Raw genomic sequence first — 16,019 nt, forward strand, 5'->3', positions numbered from 1 at the left:
AGAAAATAATACAGAGAAGAAGTTCTGCCTTCCTGAAGCCCCAGCCTAGTGGACAGAAATGGATCAGAAAGGTAACAGTTCAGCGGAAGCCCTCGGGTTGGGCAGGCAGGGAGGGGGGAATCAGAGGCAGGGACTAGGAGAGGGGGGAGGGAGAGAGCGAGAGAGAGGGAGAGAGAGGGGGGGAGAGAGATGACACAGAGGATGAAGACCAGAGAAAGGACAGAGAGACCAAGAGAGAGGTGAGCAGAGCAACACCCCACAGAGAGAGACAGACCCAGGGAGCCCGGGAGGTTTCCTGGTCCCCAGGGGTGTCTGTCTTGGCCAGAGTCCCCATAAGTCCCAAGCAGGTCTGGTCCTCTTTTGCAACATCCCTATGTCATTCTTGAAGATTCCTCTTTTGAGTTTTGTTTACTCTGGGGGATTTGGTCCCTGGACACCCTCTGCCTTGGTCTTGATGCCCACAGGTGGCCCGGGTCCGGGGACCTGGCGGGGCAGCTCTCAGCCTGACACAGCCGGGTGAATTTCTGGATGGAATCACAGGGGCGGGTCTTGGAAATCTCTGAATTTTCTAACGTCCTTGTTCTGCTGAGATATTGCCAAATCGGGAAAGTGTGGCCGCTGTGTTCCTCTTCTGGAGCGTGCTGTCACTGTCTGGGGTTACCCCAGCTCCCAGGCTCCCTGCTACGGTGGCTCTGCCTCTCCCGGAGCTCTGGACGGTCCAGTCCGAGGCTGTCCCTCGCCTGTTGATGTTTGGGCTCCACGGTTGAGGCTCCCTCACCTCAGGCTCTGTCGCTTCCCTTTGTGGATCTGTTTCTTGGTGACAGGAATGGGGTCGCGGCCCTAAAACAGACCACTGAAGCTTTGGTCTGTTCGTCCCAGAAGCTCAGAAACGGGTGCATGTCAGGGTTAAGGGTCAGGAATGGGGTGGAGGCTGAGAAGGAGTCAGAGCGGAGGTCAAGAAATGGGAGGGTCTCAGGGAGGGGGCTAGGATTTGGGTAGCCCATGTTCCTGAGTAAAATGAACAAACAAATTGGGTCAGCAAATAGCAGAGAAGGTCAAAGGCCCATGTTGTCAGAATGGCCATATTAAATGTCTTATTTTGGGTCTGGTTGAGCGTGGGAGGGGAATCAGTGCCTGGTGGGAGGGGCATTTTGAGAGGAGGAAGCTGAGCGGCTCCCCCTGGCAACCTCTCCCCTCCTCTGAGCCCGAGGGCTGATCAGGGAATCATGGAAATGATCCTCCTTTGGCTCCCACAGCTCTGTGGACCCCTCCAGCTTGGGTCTTTTGTTGCTTGCCTTCATCCGGTCAACACAGATTTATTGAACTAGGTATTGGGATCTATCCCAGGTGCTGAAGACACCACAGGAGTATGTCCCTGCCCTGCTGGAGGTCCCATGGTGGGGTGGGAGGTAGAGACAGAGAGAAAGATAAGGTGGACAGGTGCTTTGTTGGAACCTGGTAAAGGCCACCAAGAAAAATAAGACAGGGTGAGCAGACAAGGGAGGATTCCGTCAAATGAATGCCTCTGATAACCAGGATTCTGTCTGGTCATCAGCTCAACAACACTGGCAGCAGGCCTGGGCCTGGGGAATGACCCCTTAGGCAGGTCTGCTGGAGGAGGTGAGTGGTGAAGGGCACCTCATCACCTGGCTCCAGAGGGATTAGAACCAGTTTTCAAGGTTATGGAATGAAGACAACAGAAAGTTGAAGATTCAGCTCAGCCTTCAAAGGCGGTGTGACCAGCAGAGACGGCAGGAAGCCAGAAATGCAGGGCCATTAAAATCAAACCCTTGAGGCAGGACAATGGTCTGCCCTGTTCTGAAATTATTTTATGACCTTTCCCAGATGATAAGGGGCAATTTCCAGGTAGTCAACAGCAAGCCCCGTGAGGAAGGCTTCATTCGCCAAAGTAGCCTAGAGATTCATGGACTTTTTTAGCTTAATAAAAATTGCACCTTGAGTCACAGAATAATGAGCCTGCCCCCCTCCACCAGGCCTGAAGAGCTCAGGTGCAGCCCAAACCCCACTCCTACCTGTGATGGCGTCAACAGACCCCGTCTCTCCTGTCTACAGACCCCGTCTCTCCTACCTGTAGATGCAGTGGAAGCTGCACACTTTTGTCCCTTGTTTGAATCAGCCTGGGATTGCTGTCCCCCAACCACTGCCTCCTTTGTGCCTGAACATTAGAGTCTTGTTCCTGTGCCATGGTGCCTCTGTCTGGATCTTCTGAGAACATAAAGACCCGCAGAGTCCCCCCCCCCCCCCAGTACTGGGGACTGAACCCAGGAAGTGCTTTACCACTGAGCCACATCCCCAGCCCTTTTTATTTTGAGACAGGGTCTGGCTAAATTGCTTAGGGCCTCGCTAAGTTGCAGAGACTGACCTCGAACTTGCCGTCCTCCTGCCTCAGCCTCTGGAGCGGCTGGGATTACAGGAGTTCACTACCACCCCAGCTCGGGGTCACTTCCTCTGTGGTTACCCAACATTTCAAACTCTCCTCTTCATGATCCTCCCTTCAAGGCTGAAGTCCCCAAACTCTCAGCTCTAGTGTTTCCTGTAGCAAGCTGCCTGGCTGTGGACTAGGTCTCACCAATCAGCTTGCCTCTGGAGATGACAGTGCCAACTGGCAGCCTGGCAAGGGAATGACCCCTTAGGCAGGCCTGGTGGAAGGAGTGAGTGGTGAAGGGCACCTCATCACCTGGCTCCAGAGGGAGGCCAGTCACACCTCGTCCATGGGGAACCCTGCATGTGCAACATGGCGGCCCTGTGTCTGGTCCACTAGGGTGGGGTTGGGGACAATCCAGTCCAGGACAGCCTCTGGGAGCTGGCAGTGCCCCCTGCGGAGCACCGTCCTGCTCTCTGGTTGTCCTGGGGGTTCTGCAGGTGACATGTTAGCTCTCCTGCCTCCATCCTTCAGTGCTCTCTATTGCATATAGCCAAGAGTGGGTGGTGGAAGATTCCGGAAGGTCATACCACGGTGGGGTCAGGGAAGGTTTGTGGATAGTCTTATGGTTCCCAGTGATCTGCTGCTCTCCCTGCAGGAGGAGGTCACTGCTCCACTGTCATGTGACTTGCTTAGGCAACAGAATGTGAGCTAAAGTGAGGTCAGCTGATTCCCAGCAGAAGTTCTGAGCCTGAAAAGTTCTTGCTTCATCCATGGTTCTTTTTCAATCAGTCACAATAACTGCCTGTCCCAGAGGGTGTTGCTCCTTCAGCCATGATCCCAGATGATGTCACATGGAAAAGACCCCCAGCCGACCTGCAGTGCACATGAAACGTGAGAGAGGAACTGATCAAGTGAGCCCCCAGATGCTGGGCTTGTTTGTTACTGCAGCAACATCTAGCAGAAGCTGACATAGAAAAAAATCATCACTGAGCCACACCCACAGCCTTTTTTTATATTTCTTCTTGAGACAGGGTCTTGCTAAGTTCCTGAGGCTGGCCTCTGTGGGGTGGCAGGCTTCCCTTCCCCTCCCCTTCCATGGCGGCTGTGGGGGGGGGACTTTCCACCTGACCCAGGAGATGGGAAATGGCCAATCCGAAGCTGTCAAGGCAACGGACCCCAACCTCCATGGTTCCCATTGGCTGAAGCAATCGCCCCTCCATCCCACATCAGCCCTGACAACCCGGGACAGACTCGATGCCCCGCGATGTCCCCGGCCCTCACCCTTTTGGGGACCGTTGCCTGGGAGTGCCCCCAATAAACCTTCTTTTGGGAACTCCTTCTTGTTCCGGGGTCCTGATCTCGCGCCCTTTCTGCTTTGCATTTGGTGCCGAGACCCGACACGGGAGGAGCTGAAGCCTTCCCTTTGGGGTGGAGGCTGCTCCTCTCCACAGGGCTCTCCACAGGGAGCTGTAGCCCACCCGCCCTCATCCGATGGATCAGGACGTGGGGTGAGTCCTTTCTCTTTGATCTTCGACTCCCTCCGGATTGTGATTGCAGAGACTCCCCTCCCCACCCGGCCCCCAGTGGACTGCGGAGCCCTCTCAATCCCTGGCCAGGCCGCGGCTCTCGGGGAGCAGAGCAGGTAGTTGCCGTTTCCCTCCCTGCTCACCCGGGTCGGTCCTCATGGGAAACACAGAGTCCTCTCTGGACCTGAAACTCCCTTGGGGAGTGTTTTCCCAAGCTGGGACTCGCTGGGGACTTATGCGTAAATGGCTCCTCTTCTATCCCACAATACACTTTAGATAATGGCTCTAAGTGGCCTCCTGGGGGGACTTTTGATTTTAAAGTCCTCACTGATTTGGGCCATTTCTGCCGACAGAAGGAAAAGTGGCTGGAGGTTCCTTATGTTCAGGCCTCTTGGGACTCGCACTCCCGGCTTTCTGCTTCTCTGCTCCACTTTCCAAGTCCTCCTGGCTAAAGAAACTCGTCCTCCCAAGTCCCCTCTGCTCCTGTTGTAGGGACACACGAGGCAGGGCACCCGAGACAGCAGGACACAGTTTTATTCGGCTGCAGCCAGGTTCAGGGGACACAGCCTGTGCTGTCATCAATCAATCCCCTGAACCCCGAGTTCAGGGAGTTTCGGAGTTTTATACCCAGCATGTCAGGGGAGGGGCTCCAAAGCTCCCAGTCTGCAGAAGTTCACATAAAGCAGCTTTTTCTCTCACTGTTCTGGGCAAGTTAACCCTTCAAGGACAGCACCTGAGAAGGCGGGGGCTTCTCCTCCCCTCTCCTTCCTCCCCTGCCAGCTGTTACCATGGAGCCCATTTGTAACTTATCTTAAACATGTAGACATCTCTGTGAAGCCCAGCCCAAGGCCAGAGGCCTTGTTTGCACATTTCTTCAAAGTACTATACTTGATGCGTTTGTGAAAAACTAGTAACGGGGTGTCCAGCACCTAGAGGGCTGGTATCTTCTTGGCCAGTGGCCAAGTAAACAGGGCGACAGGAAAATGGGAAGTTTATCTACACTGAACTCTCTTGCTGACAGTCCTGAAATCAGCCATGGTGAAGAGGGCTTTTCTGTGGAGAAAGGGGGTGCCACTTCACTCCTGACCCTGACCCTCTCCACTCCCTGAACCTCCCCAGACACTCTCCTCACCACCCGCAGACCCTCCTGCCCCACCCTCCTCCTCCGGAACCGCCCCCCCCCCCCCCCCCCGTGAGACCACCCTCCCTCCCGGCTCCTCCCCAGTCAGTGCCCATCCCGGGTCTCTGAGGCCTCTTGACATCTCTTTACCTTTAGCCCTTCTTCTTGGTTGGGCCCATCCCTGGTCTGGATAATGGGCTGCCCCAGATCAGTCCTGGCCCAGGGCTTCTCCGTGGAGGAGGGAGCATGATCTCTCCAGCGTATGAGCTCTGGGTGGAGAAAGGCTGCACACACAACGGCCTCGTCCCCCTCAGGCGTTCCCCTCTGGTCAACATGGGCAGGTGCTTAGTCCCTTGCATGGGCATCTGGAGAGTCCTCATCTGGGCTGTGGCTCTGGGGACAAATCTCCCACCTTCATCTTGGGAGGTGAAGAGTCTTTGGTCCTAGGAAGCCTCTGGCTCTGAGGCCATCACAGAGGAAGGAATGGCCAGTACTGGGGCCATCATTTGTTGCTGAACTCCTCTGTCCTCTCTGCCAGGTGGCAGGATCTGAGGGCATCGTCCGGGTTCCTGTCCCTTTTCCCCAGAAGACCTCTCCCAAATCGAGAGACACCTAGGCTCCCTTTCTGCTGACCCACTGCCTACGTCAAAGAATTTAAGTGCCTTTCCCAAGCCTGTGGCCTTACGTGGCATAAGTCCATGTCACCCTCGCCTCCACCTCACCCAGGTAGCTGCACGGGACCATGCCGACCAGGTTCATTTGACCGATGACACCGTGCCTACAGGCGTGGCCGTGGTCCCCGACACCTATCCTGGTCGGGACTATCAAGATGGAGAAGAGGGCCGACGCGGCTGTGCCCAGATGATGCCGCGTCTGCTGGCAGGCAGGCAGGCAGGCAGTTCCTAATAAGGTTGTTAATTTGAATAAACTAAGTCCCTCGGGGCCTGTGAGAGCCCTGCAATGTCCCTTACCTGCTTGACGGAGGCCCTCGCTCTCTGGACTAGGTTAGACCCTGATTCTCCCTCTGGGGTGACCGTTCTGGCCACTCATTTGTCACCCAGCCAGCTCCCGATATTAGAAAAAAGCTAATGTGGGCTGAGGATGGTCCCCAGGCCCCACCCGAGATCTGGTGAAAATGGCCTTTAAAGTTCACGGTGCCGGTGAGGAATCAGCCGAACTCAGCCGGCAGGCCGCTCACCGAAACGGGGGGCCTCCAGACACAAGCCCTGGGGCAGCTCTGTGGCCAGCTCTGGCCCCCAGCGGGGGCTCCCAGGGGTTTGCAGAAATCTTCCCCACCCAGGGCCTGCTTCAAATGCAGACAAGAAGGCCACTGCCCCCCCCCCCCAGTGCCCTAACTCGTGGTCCCCTTCTCAGCCGTGCCCCAGCGCCAAGCAGCTGGGACAACATTGGAAGAGTCACTGTCCCCTGGTTGGTCCCACTCCAGAGCGTCGACATCGGGGTATGGCCGGACAGGCAGTCCCTTCTCTTGGGCTTCTGGGACTGGCTGATGACCCTCCCAAGCCCAGGGTACGGCTCCAGGTAGCCGGTGAGGCCATCACCTTCCTGTGGACACGGGCGACCTATTCCGTCTTGCCTGTCCACTCCGGGCCTGTCTATCCCTCCCAGATCTCGGTCATGGGGACAGACGGGACATCCTGCTTCCCAAAGAAAACGGCCACTCTGACGCGCTCCCTAGAGGGACGTCCCCTTACCCAGTGCTTTTTAGTTCCCTTCCTGTCCACTCCCCCTCCTAGGACGAGGTGTTCTCAGCTCTGGGGGCTCCCCTCCAGCTCTCACCCCATGACCCTACTCCCAACTCCTCCTCCCCTTGATTCAGTCCGCTATGGACACCCCTCCCCTACCACCACTCACCCCTCCCACCAGGCCTCGCAGCCCCCCAAGTCTGGGGCACCTCCAAACTGGAAGAGCAGCAACCACCAACCGGTGCAGATTCAGCTGAAGCCCCCCTCTAAGTTCCCCTCCAGACCTCCACGTCCCCTTTCTCTCCCTCACCGCAGGGGACACGAGCCCATCATCGAACGGGCTCCTGGATGGAGGCCTCCTTATTCCACAGCCTCTCCCTGCAACACTCTGGTCCTACCTGTCCGCACACCGTCAGGAGCTCACCGCGTAGTGCAGGATCTCCGTTTAGTCCACCAAGTGGTTCCTCCCTTCCTCCAGGGTCCCAGCCCTTACACCCCCTCCCTCCTACCTCCCGCAGGCTGACTGCACTCAACACGGCCACGCCACAAGCTCGACAGGGTCCTCTCTACACCTCAAGGGGCCTGCGACCCAAGGTCCCCCCTCATCGGGTGCGAGGACACCAACCAGGAGAGGATTGGCGGGTAGACCTTACTCACTCGCCCAGACACGGAAAGTTCCGACACCTGGTCGCCCTGGTTGACAGCTTCTCAGGATGGACTGGGCCTTCCCGACAGCCCGAGGGACCCAGACACTGTGGCCTCAGTCCTCATGGAGCAGATCACCCGAGGCCCGGCCTCCCCACGTCCATCCAGTCACACGATGGCCGTGCCTTCACTCCTCAGGCAGCCCAACAGCTCCTGGGACTCCGCGTCCTTACAGGCCACAGTCCCCGGGGAAGGCTGAGCGGCCCCCGGGCCCTCAAGGACCAGCTGACAAACTCTCCGTCGAGCTTCCAGTCTCCTGGCCCCCTCTGCCTCCCCGAGCTCTTACCCGAATCCGAGCTGCCCTGGAGCCCCCACAGGGCTCAGCCCTTCCAACTGCTCCCCGGCTGCCCCTCCCTGATGACCACTGCCTTCCCGTCCAGCCCCCGCCCCTGGCCTCACACCCACCTGACCCCACCTCGCTCCGCAGCCGCCTCCTCCGGGAACCTATGGACCACCACCTTCCTGCCCCCGCAGAACTCGCGCCTTCGGAGGGTCCACTCCAACCAGGAACTCCCTCCTCGGTCACTCCAACCGTGCTGGACGGGACCCCATACGATCAGCCAGACGCCAGGCCTCTCCCCTGGGTACCACGTTTCTCGCCTCAGGCTTGGCCCAGCCCCAAGTCCTGCTCATCCCATTGGGGGGACCCACTGAGCTCACCTGTGGCCTCCCACTCCTCCTCTGGATCTGTTCCCGCAGGTGCCCCCACCTGAACGGTGCTGCCTCATCCCTTCCTGGCGTTTCCAGGAACAGGGGACCCAGATGGTGAGACCCGGTCATCAGGACCAGCGGTGGCCAACCTGAAAGAAATCCTCAGAAAGAAACTGCCCTCGCTCACCGACCAGGGGCCCCCGAGGAGAGAAGGGGACCCGTTTTCATGGCTGGCCCTCGGATGGCAGGGGCTACCACTCCTAGGGTCAGTGGTATTTCTGATGGCTTTCTGTGTGCTGCTCTGGATCGTCCCCCTGAAGGGCAGTCCCTCTGACCTTTCCCCTTAACAATTCCCACGGGGGTGTCGCCTCTCTGACGGGGATTCCCCTCTCTGACAATCCCCTGAAGCAGCAGCAAAACATTTCCACCTGCTGAGCCTCCCAAGCCGCCCCCAGGTGCAGCGTGACCACGGCAGCATCCTCCCCAGTCCGTGCACCCCAGGACTCTTCCTTTGGTGGGACGGGGTGCTGAGAAAGCCATCCACTCCTCCACTGCGGCTCCTTCCTGCACCCTGTCACCCTGGATCCTCGGATGTCACTCTGGGCAGGCGGAGTTTCTCTCCTGGAGCCTCCACCCACCAGATCTGGACCGGCTGCCTTGCTTCGTCTTTTCCCTTGCCTCGTCCCTGGGGCCTCGGGGCCGGGCGTTGGGCCATAGCTTAACCACAACTAAAGAGCTGGAAACACCACAGCTGGCGTGGAAGCCTCTGCCCGCTCCCCGGCATCTCTCCAAAGACAAAGAACGTGGCTTGTGCTGGTCACTTTCCAAAACAGGCGGGTCCTAGACCTATTCAGCGCTGACAGAGGTTGCCATTGCTCGACGGAGCGGCCTAGTAGAGGGAAACATGGACGCGCTACATCGGCCGAGTGAAGAACCCAATCGCAGGGTCCACCTGGCTCCTCCGGGGCTGGTGGAGCTCCGCCCTGGCTGCTTGGTTGGGTCCCACTGTGGGCCGTCCCCCTGATCTGTGTCTTGCTAATTTCTGCTCCTTGTCCCCTCAGATTTATCCAAAACCGAATCAGCGAAGTCTCCCAGGTGGCGGTGAATCACCTGCTCCTCCAGCCGCCTCCCACCGGCCCCCAACCCCTGGCCTCCCCTAGACCAGGCCCCTGGAGGAAGCAGCCCTGGGACATCAGAGGTCGGGATGTCGGGTGGGCAGCCTTCCCTCCCCCCTCTCATGGCAGCTGTGGGCGGGGACTGTCCCCCTGGCTGAAGAGACCAATGGCCAGTCAGAAGCTGACATGGCAACGGATCCCAGCCACCAGGGTTCCCATTGGCTGAAGCAGCCGCCCTGTCACCCCACATCAGCCCTGACAACCCTGGACAGACACGGTGCCCTAGACCCGGCCGGCCAGCCTGCGGTGGGCAGCTGCAGCTTAGATGGCCGAGGCCCCCCCACCTCCAGCTTCCCTATGAGCATGGCTCCTGCCTTTCCCGGCCGACGTCCCCGGCCCTCACCCTTTTGGGGACCGGTGATCCTCGCCCGAGAGCGCACCCCAATAAACCTTCTTTGGGTGCCCCATTCTTGTTCCGTGGTCCTGATCTCGGCCCCCTCTGCTGTCCAGCCTCCACCCTGTGGTCCCCTGCCTTAGCTTCCTGAGTTGGGATCACAGGGGCGGCCACCGTGCCTGGCTGCACCCCCCAAATCTGCAGTGTGTGCTTTGTTCCCACTACTCGATTCACAGGCCCTTGGTGCGGCCTTGTCCTAGAGGAAGATCCTTCTGGAAGCCTTGCTTTACTCCCATATCCTGGCAGAAGACAGGGGGCAGCCACCCCCCTAAACCACCACGGTGTGTGGCCGACGACCAGGTGATCCCGGGCCGCACGTCCTCGGAGAAGGAGTCGGGCTCTGCACTGGGGGCTGTTCTCGGGTCTCCTCCTTTTCTGGAGAGGGCTGAGGGGGATCCTTTGCCAGAGCTCATTCCTGTGGGGACACAGTCGTTCCCAGAAAGGAGCAGCAGCGGACACCCCCCTCTGGGTTCCACCCAGCAGCCTACCTGGCTACCTTGGCGCTGAGGCTCCCCTGCCCTCTCTCTGCTCCTGCGGTCACAGCCGTGCAGTTGCCAGAACCCGAGGGCCCTGCTGTGGTTGAAATGTGTTCTCCCTCGTGTGGGAAACTTGATCCTCTGTGATCTGTTCATGGTGTGTCGAGGAGGGACCTTTGAGAGGTGATCAATCCTGTGAGCTTTGCCTCGTGAATAAGTCAATCCATTTACAAATGAATGGTGATGAGTAAATAGGTCGATGGCTATAGAAGCCAGAGCTCTCTAGCATGCGGTGTGACACCTAGGTTATGATGTGCCAGAAGCAAAGCAGATGTGACCGCTGTTCTGGAACGTCCTCCAGAACTGTGAGCTAAATAAACTTTATAAACCTCCTGTTCTTAGATATCCTAGACAGCACCGTAATTTCTGAACCTGTCCTCATTGGAAGGGACTTTCAGGTGTTTCCAATCTTTATCAAACTGTTCCATCCTAGAAAACCACGTCCCTTCCATTTCCTGGATGTGCCATAGTATCTCTCACCTGTGCTCCTAGACACCGGCCTCTGGATCAAGGGAGGGCATCTCTGGGGTCTTGGGGGATGCTGCTGAAGCCGTGCAGAGCTCAGGCTGAGGGGGCAGTGGTTCCCGCAGAGGGTCAAGGGACGCTCATGATCGTCACTGAAGTTCATTTTCCTTTACGTTTTAGATGTGGAGATTTTTCCAAAAGGGTCTACGTGGGAGGGCTTAGTGGGGGTGGGGAGAGAAAGGAGGAAAGCCTGCAGGGGGGAAGGACACAGACCAGAGGTGACATTGGGGCTCCGGGATTCCCTTGGTTCAAATTCTGTTTTCACTAATGAAATGATACAGGTTGCTGGAATCCTGAGCAACCTGTATCATTTTTCCTGCCTCTTTCGTTCTTATCCATGAAGTAAAAATGCATTGTGATGGCTAAATAAATTATTTAGAAACGTGTTGAGTGCCCCTGAATTCAATTCCCAGTATGATAATAATGATGATGATGATGATAATAATAATAATGATGTACTTATGCAGCTGCTTAGCAAATGGCAACAAGAGGTATTGGTGTCTGGGGGCTTGGGAGACCCCCCTGCATTACTCCTAATTAATCGATTTCTGTGGGTAGCGGGGAGCTATAGAGTTTCAGGCAGGGGAGGGATCTCACCGTTGCTTAATCTCACATTCCTCAGATGGAGAGTGTAGTGATGATCCCTGTCCCGTTCCCTGAGTGGTGCTGTGGAGGGGACAGAGAGTGGATGGCGGTGCTGGTGAAGGCACAGAATTTGGAGAACAACCCTGTGAGGCACCACACTGCACCCCAAAGGGACCTGGGAGTGCAGAGAATAAAGGATTCTCTCTTCTCTGAGGCTAGGCACAAAGACCTGGGAAGGAGGCTGTGACGACACCCTTTCTGGTCCTCCATGACTGGCTGGCTCCCCAGGCGGCCACCCCCAGCCCCATGTCCCACAGCCCCCACACATTCCCGGTCCCTTTGGGGTGCAGTGTGGTGCCTCCCAGGGCTGTTCTAAAATTCCAGGTCTTCTCAAGGGTGGGGGTAGGGGGTGGGGGGAGGAAGTGACACACAGAATCCTCCTCTCCATCTGATGACTAATTGGCCACACCCTGGGGTGGACTGTGGGGTTTCTGCCAGAACATTGTCCCTATTCTTGGAACCTGGCGGACATCCCAAGGGATCCAGCCGTCCACTCCCCCAAGCCCCCCACCCCCCGCAGCCCTGGAAACTCGGAGGAATTTCCTCTGGATGAATCCTGTCCTCGTGTCCTGGTGTCCTTGTGTCCTCGTCTCCTGGACCCTTCTCCCCCCTCTGTGCCCCCTTAGTGGCTGCTCACCCTTCAGCTCCGGGCCAAGCCCCCCGCCATCCAGGAAGCCCGATGGGACCCCAGGGCTGAGCAGCGCCCTCTCTGGCCGGCCCCACCTGCGCACCGTGGGGACGGGGCTGAGTCCCACTGGGCTGCCAGCTTGGTGGCGCTGGGGCAGTGACGTTAGGAAGCGGTCACTTTCCCACTTCTCGGGGTTGATCAGTTTCCCGTCCTAGAGCCCGACCCTCCAGACCCCGGGAACCGGGACAGAAGGACCCCTGAGCCCTCGAGGCTGCCGGAGCACAGCCCTCGGGGAACAGCGGCTTTCCCAGGTTCCCCGTCACGTGGTCCAGACGCCCCGCCCCCTGCCCGCCCCCGCCCCCTCCGGGGCCAGACCTGCTGCTCTGCTCTGGCCCGGACCCTGACCTGCTGGGTCCCCAGCCCCGACCGCTGAACTGAGGCCAGGAGGGCTGGCCACCTGTCATCCCCAGATCAGCCACTGCAGGAAGTGTGTCCCTGAATGAATGAACAGCTTTGGCCATGACCTGGTCTCTGATGTTGTGTGTCCCTTAGTCCTTCCCCCTCCTCAGCATGCACAAGTGTGTCCCTCGGTTTTGTTATTATTATTGTTATTATTAGCATTATTCTTTTGGTACCGGGGGCTGAACCCAGGGGCACTTAAGCACTGAGCCACATCCCCAGCCCTTTTTTTATGTCTCATTAGAGGCAGGGTCTCCCTGAGGTGCTTAGGGTCTCGATAAGTTGCTGAGGCTGGCTTTGAACTTGTGATCCTCCTGCCTCAGCCTCCGAGCTGCCGGGATTACAGCGTGCACCACGCACCAGGCCAAAATGGCCACTTTGGATCAGTTTTGAGGAGAAGTTTGCTGGATGGACACAATTCAGACAAGAGCGAGATGGGATTTTTAAATAAGTAGGGATGCATGGGGTGAAGAGAGGAGAGGACAGCATTCCAAGCAGAAGGAACAGCAGGCGCAAATGCCCGGTGGTCGGAGGGAACCCGAGAAGTACCGAAGTGAGGGAGACTGGCAGGCTGTCCCTAGCATTCGCTTCAACGACCCCTCTCAGAGCCTCTGGTGAGTCCTCACAGTCTCAGGTGGCCCAGAGGAGAGCAGAAACCAGGCTGGGAGAAGCCTGGTCCCTGAATGGCCACAGGGACCAGGACGGATGTGGTGTCCCTTCTCACGGAGCGAAGGCACCAGCACCTGGGAGCCTGGGCTGAGTCAGGGCAGCGTGGCTGGGAGGTGGAGCGTGGTGTGAGTGAGGTGAGGGGCATCAGCAGGTGAGGGACAGGCCATGTTGGACCTTGAGGGGCCACAGGACCACGTTCTGTGATGGGAGGTGAGTGGAAGTGACCGGAATGACCTTCAGTCTGTGTCCCCAAGGGCAGGCAGGGAGCCTTTCTCCAGGCTGTCCCCGTCCTGCATCTGGGCCGCGTAGCATCCTAAGGAAGGAGGAGCCTCGGGTGCAGGAAGGGTCCTCAGATGACCTCCCCCAGGTCCCTGGTGCCGCAGTCTCATCTCTCATTCACTTATTCACTCAACAACCGTCACGAAGCCCCTCTTGTGTGACGGAAGTCACGGGGCTGGCCGTCTAATGGACAGGAGAAACCAATGTCCACACAAAGACTTAATGATACAGTCTGGTGAGTGAGACTGTGACCCAGGGGTGACATTTACCAATGGGGTAGCCAGGAAGTTCTCTCTGGGGAAATTTGAAGCTTTTCCCAGGGGACAATGGAGGGACTGTCACAGTGCCCCCTTGCCTGCTGTTCTAAAGGGCAGTGGGAATTGCCGGAGCATTGGTCAGCGGACGACTGGACGAGGCAGCGTCTGCAATGTCGCCTCTGGGACACAGCCAGGCTCTGGAGCTGTGGGGAAGAGGTTCACAGAACACTCGGGTGGGAAGGGTGCCAGGGGCTCTCCAGCAAGTCCCGACCCTCGGACAGACCAGCGAAGGCCTCCCAGGGCGGCCACGGAGTCGGCAAGGACACGTGTGGCTGCTGGGGACTATTACTACTCCTGTTTGTGAAAATTAGTATTTAGAAGCTGGGTTCGGTGGTGCACACCTGGAATCCCAGTGGCTCGGGAGGCTGAGGCTGGAGGATCGAGAGTTCAAAGCCAGCCTCAGCAAAAGCGAGGTTCTAAGCAACTCAGTGAGACCCTGTCTCTAAATAAAATACAAAATAGGGCTGGGGATGGGGCTCAGCGGTTAGGTGCCCCTGAGTTCAATCCCCAGTGTCAAAAAATAATATCAGGATTTTGAGCTGCGTTGTCTAATACAATAGCCACTAGCCACAGGTGCCTCTATGCATTAAAATTAAGATGAATTAGAGGTAAAGAAGCTTAAGAACCCAGTTCCTCAGTTGCACTATTCACATACCAAGGGGCACTAGTCTGGAAGGTGACCTAAGACTACGGACCCAGACCATTTCCACCAGTGCAAAGTTCTACTGGGAGGTGCTGACTGGGCCGGGCTCTGGAATTGGGCAGACTTGACCTGGCATCATGCAAGGCTGTGTGATACTGGTCAGGTTGCCTTCCCTCTCTGAGCCTCACTTTTGTCCTCTGTACCTGAGCACAATGCCATTTATCTGACAGAGAAGGGGAAGGGGGCCCTGGCTCCAGGGAGGGGGCCACAGGACAATGCAGTATTGGACACAGGGATTTCAGAGCCAGGTGGCCCAGGTCAGAGACCAGGCCTCACATTCCACCTGTGTGACCCTGGGCAAGTCACTCCACCTCTCTCTGAGCCTCCCGGGCTTTGTCTGAAAAATGGAGCTGCGTCCTCCTGTCCTCAGTGTGCACAGGAAGGAAGCACACTGCAGGGGTCACTTCAGGTGCCTTCCCCTGGAGCGTCCTCAGGGACAGGATTTGAGCTCAGGTGGGGACAGCCATTGCTAATCGTTTTCCTGTGTCGGGGGGCTTCGCGTTGGTCGGGGAAGCACCGAATGCTCTCGGATGATAGATCCGCACAAGTGGTGAAGGGTCCTGCCCCCGCTGTCTGACGGGGTCACAGGTGGGGGGTGCTGGGCAGGGCCCACCCCCTGGAAACCGGAGCCATCGGGAATGTCAAGCGCTCTGTTTGTGATCCTCATGATCCGGACAACAGGGCGTGCGTCAATCAATAATAAGAGTACGTGTTGCGTGAGATTGCAGGAAAATTCCAGAATGAGACTAAGGATGCAGTGGAGACCGGCCCTGAGGTGCGTTTCAGTGTCTCCCAGGATTCAAACCATGGTGTGTTCCCCAACCTGAACAACGAGAAATGTTTATCCCACGGTCAACTATTTACACTAGCCCCCCCCCCCATCCTAAAGCCACAACCTGTACAGCTCCTAGCTACAGAGAAACAGTCGCTGTGCCCACAGTACAAGGTCCCCCCTGTGTAGCTTCTGGGATCCCCCCCAGGACAAGAGGCTAATAAATATACATTCCCCAACCAAGAGACCCTCCTCTGCCTGACGCAGAAACTTAAGATGAAACTGGAAAACACACAGTTAATATGAATGACAGGTGGGTCGAGGTGCCAAGCCTGCCCTTTAGTTAAAGATTACAAAGACACAGGAATCGGTGTGCGTGGACCAAAGATCAAGGAAGTTCTTTAAGAAAGCAGTTGATTAGGTCACACAGAGACAGGAGATTACCTTGGAAATTGAAAAGAGAGTCATGTAAAGTGAACGTAGATCTATTTTAGAGGCACTTCGGGGTAGAAGGCTTTTAAATATAGACTTTCACTACTTTAAGTGTGTTTTACTGGGGTTTTAGTTTAGAAGTAAGAAAGCTCACCAATCATCATAAGTACGCTTTAAAGTTAAAGGTTAATGAAATAATCATAGGTGTGCTTTAAAGTCAGAAGTGCCTAATAGGTCAGGAGTCACGTAGTCTAGCTGCCTCACCTAGCACCTAGTGATTGAGGTGAAAATTGTCTAAGGTCACAGAAGAATACTTTGAACAAGGTACTCAATATCTAGGTAATCAGTGTATGTCAGGAGAGATTGTAACTCTTGAAAATTATGTTAATCAAAA

Source organism: Urocitellus parryii, chromosome 15, assembly GCF_045843805.1.
Source record: "Urocitellus parryii isolate mUroPar1 chromosome 15, mUroPar1.hap1, whole genome shotgun sequence".
NCBI classification, from domain to species: domain Eukaryota; kingdom Metazoa; phylum Chordata; class Mammalia; order Rodentia; family Sciuridae; genus Urocitellus; species Urocitellus parryii.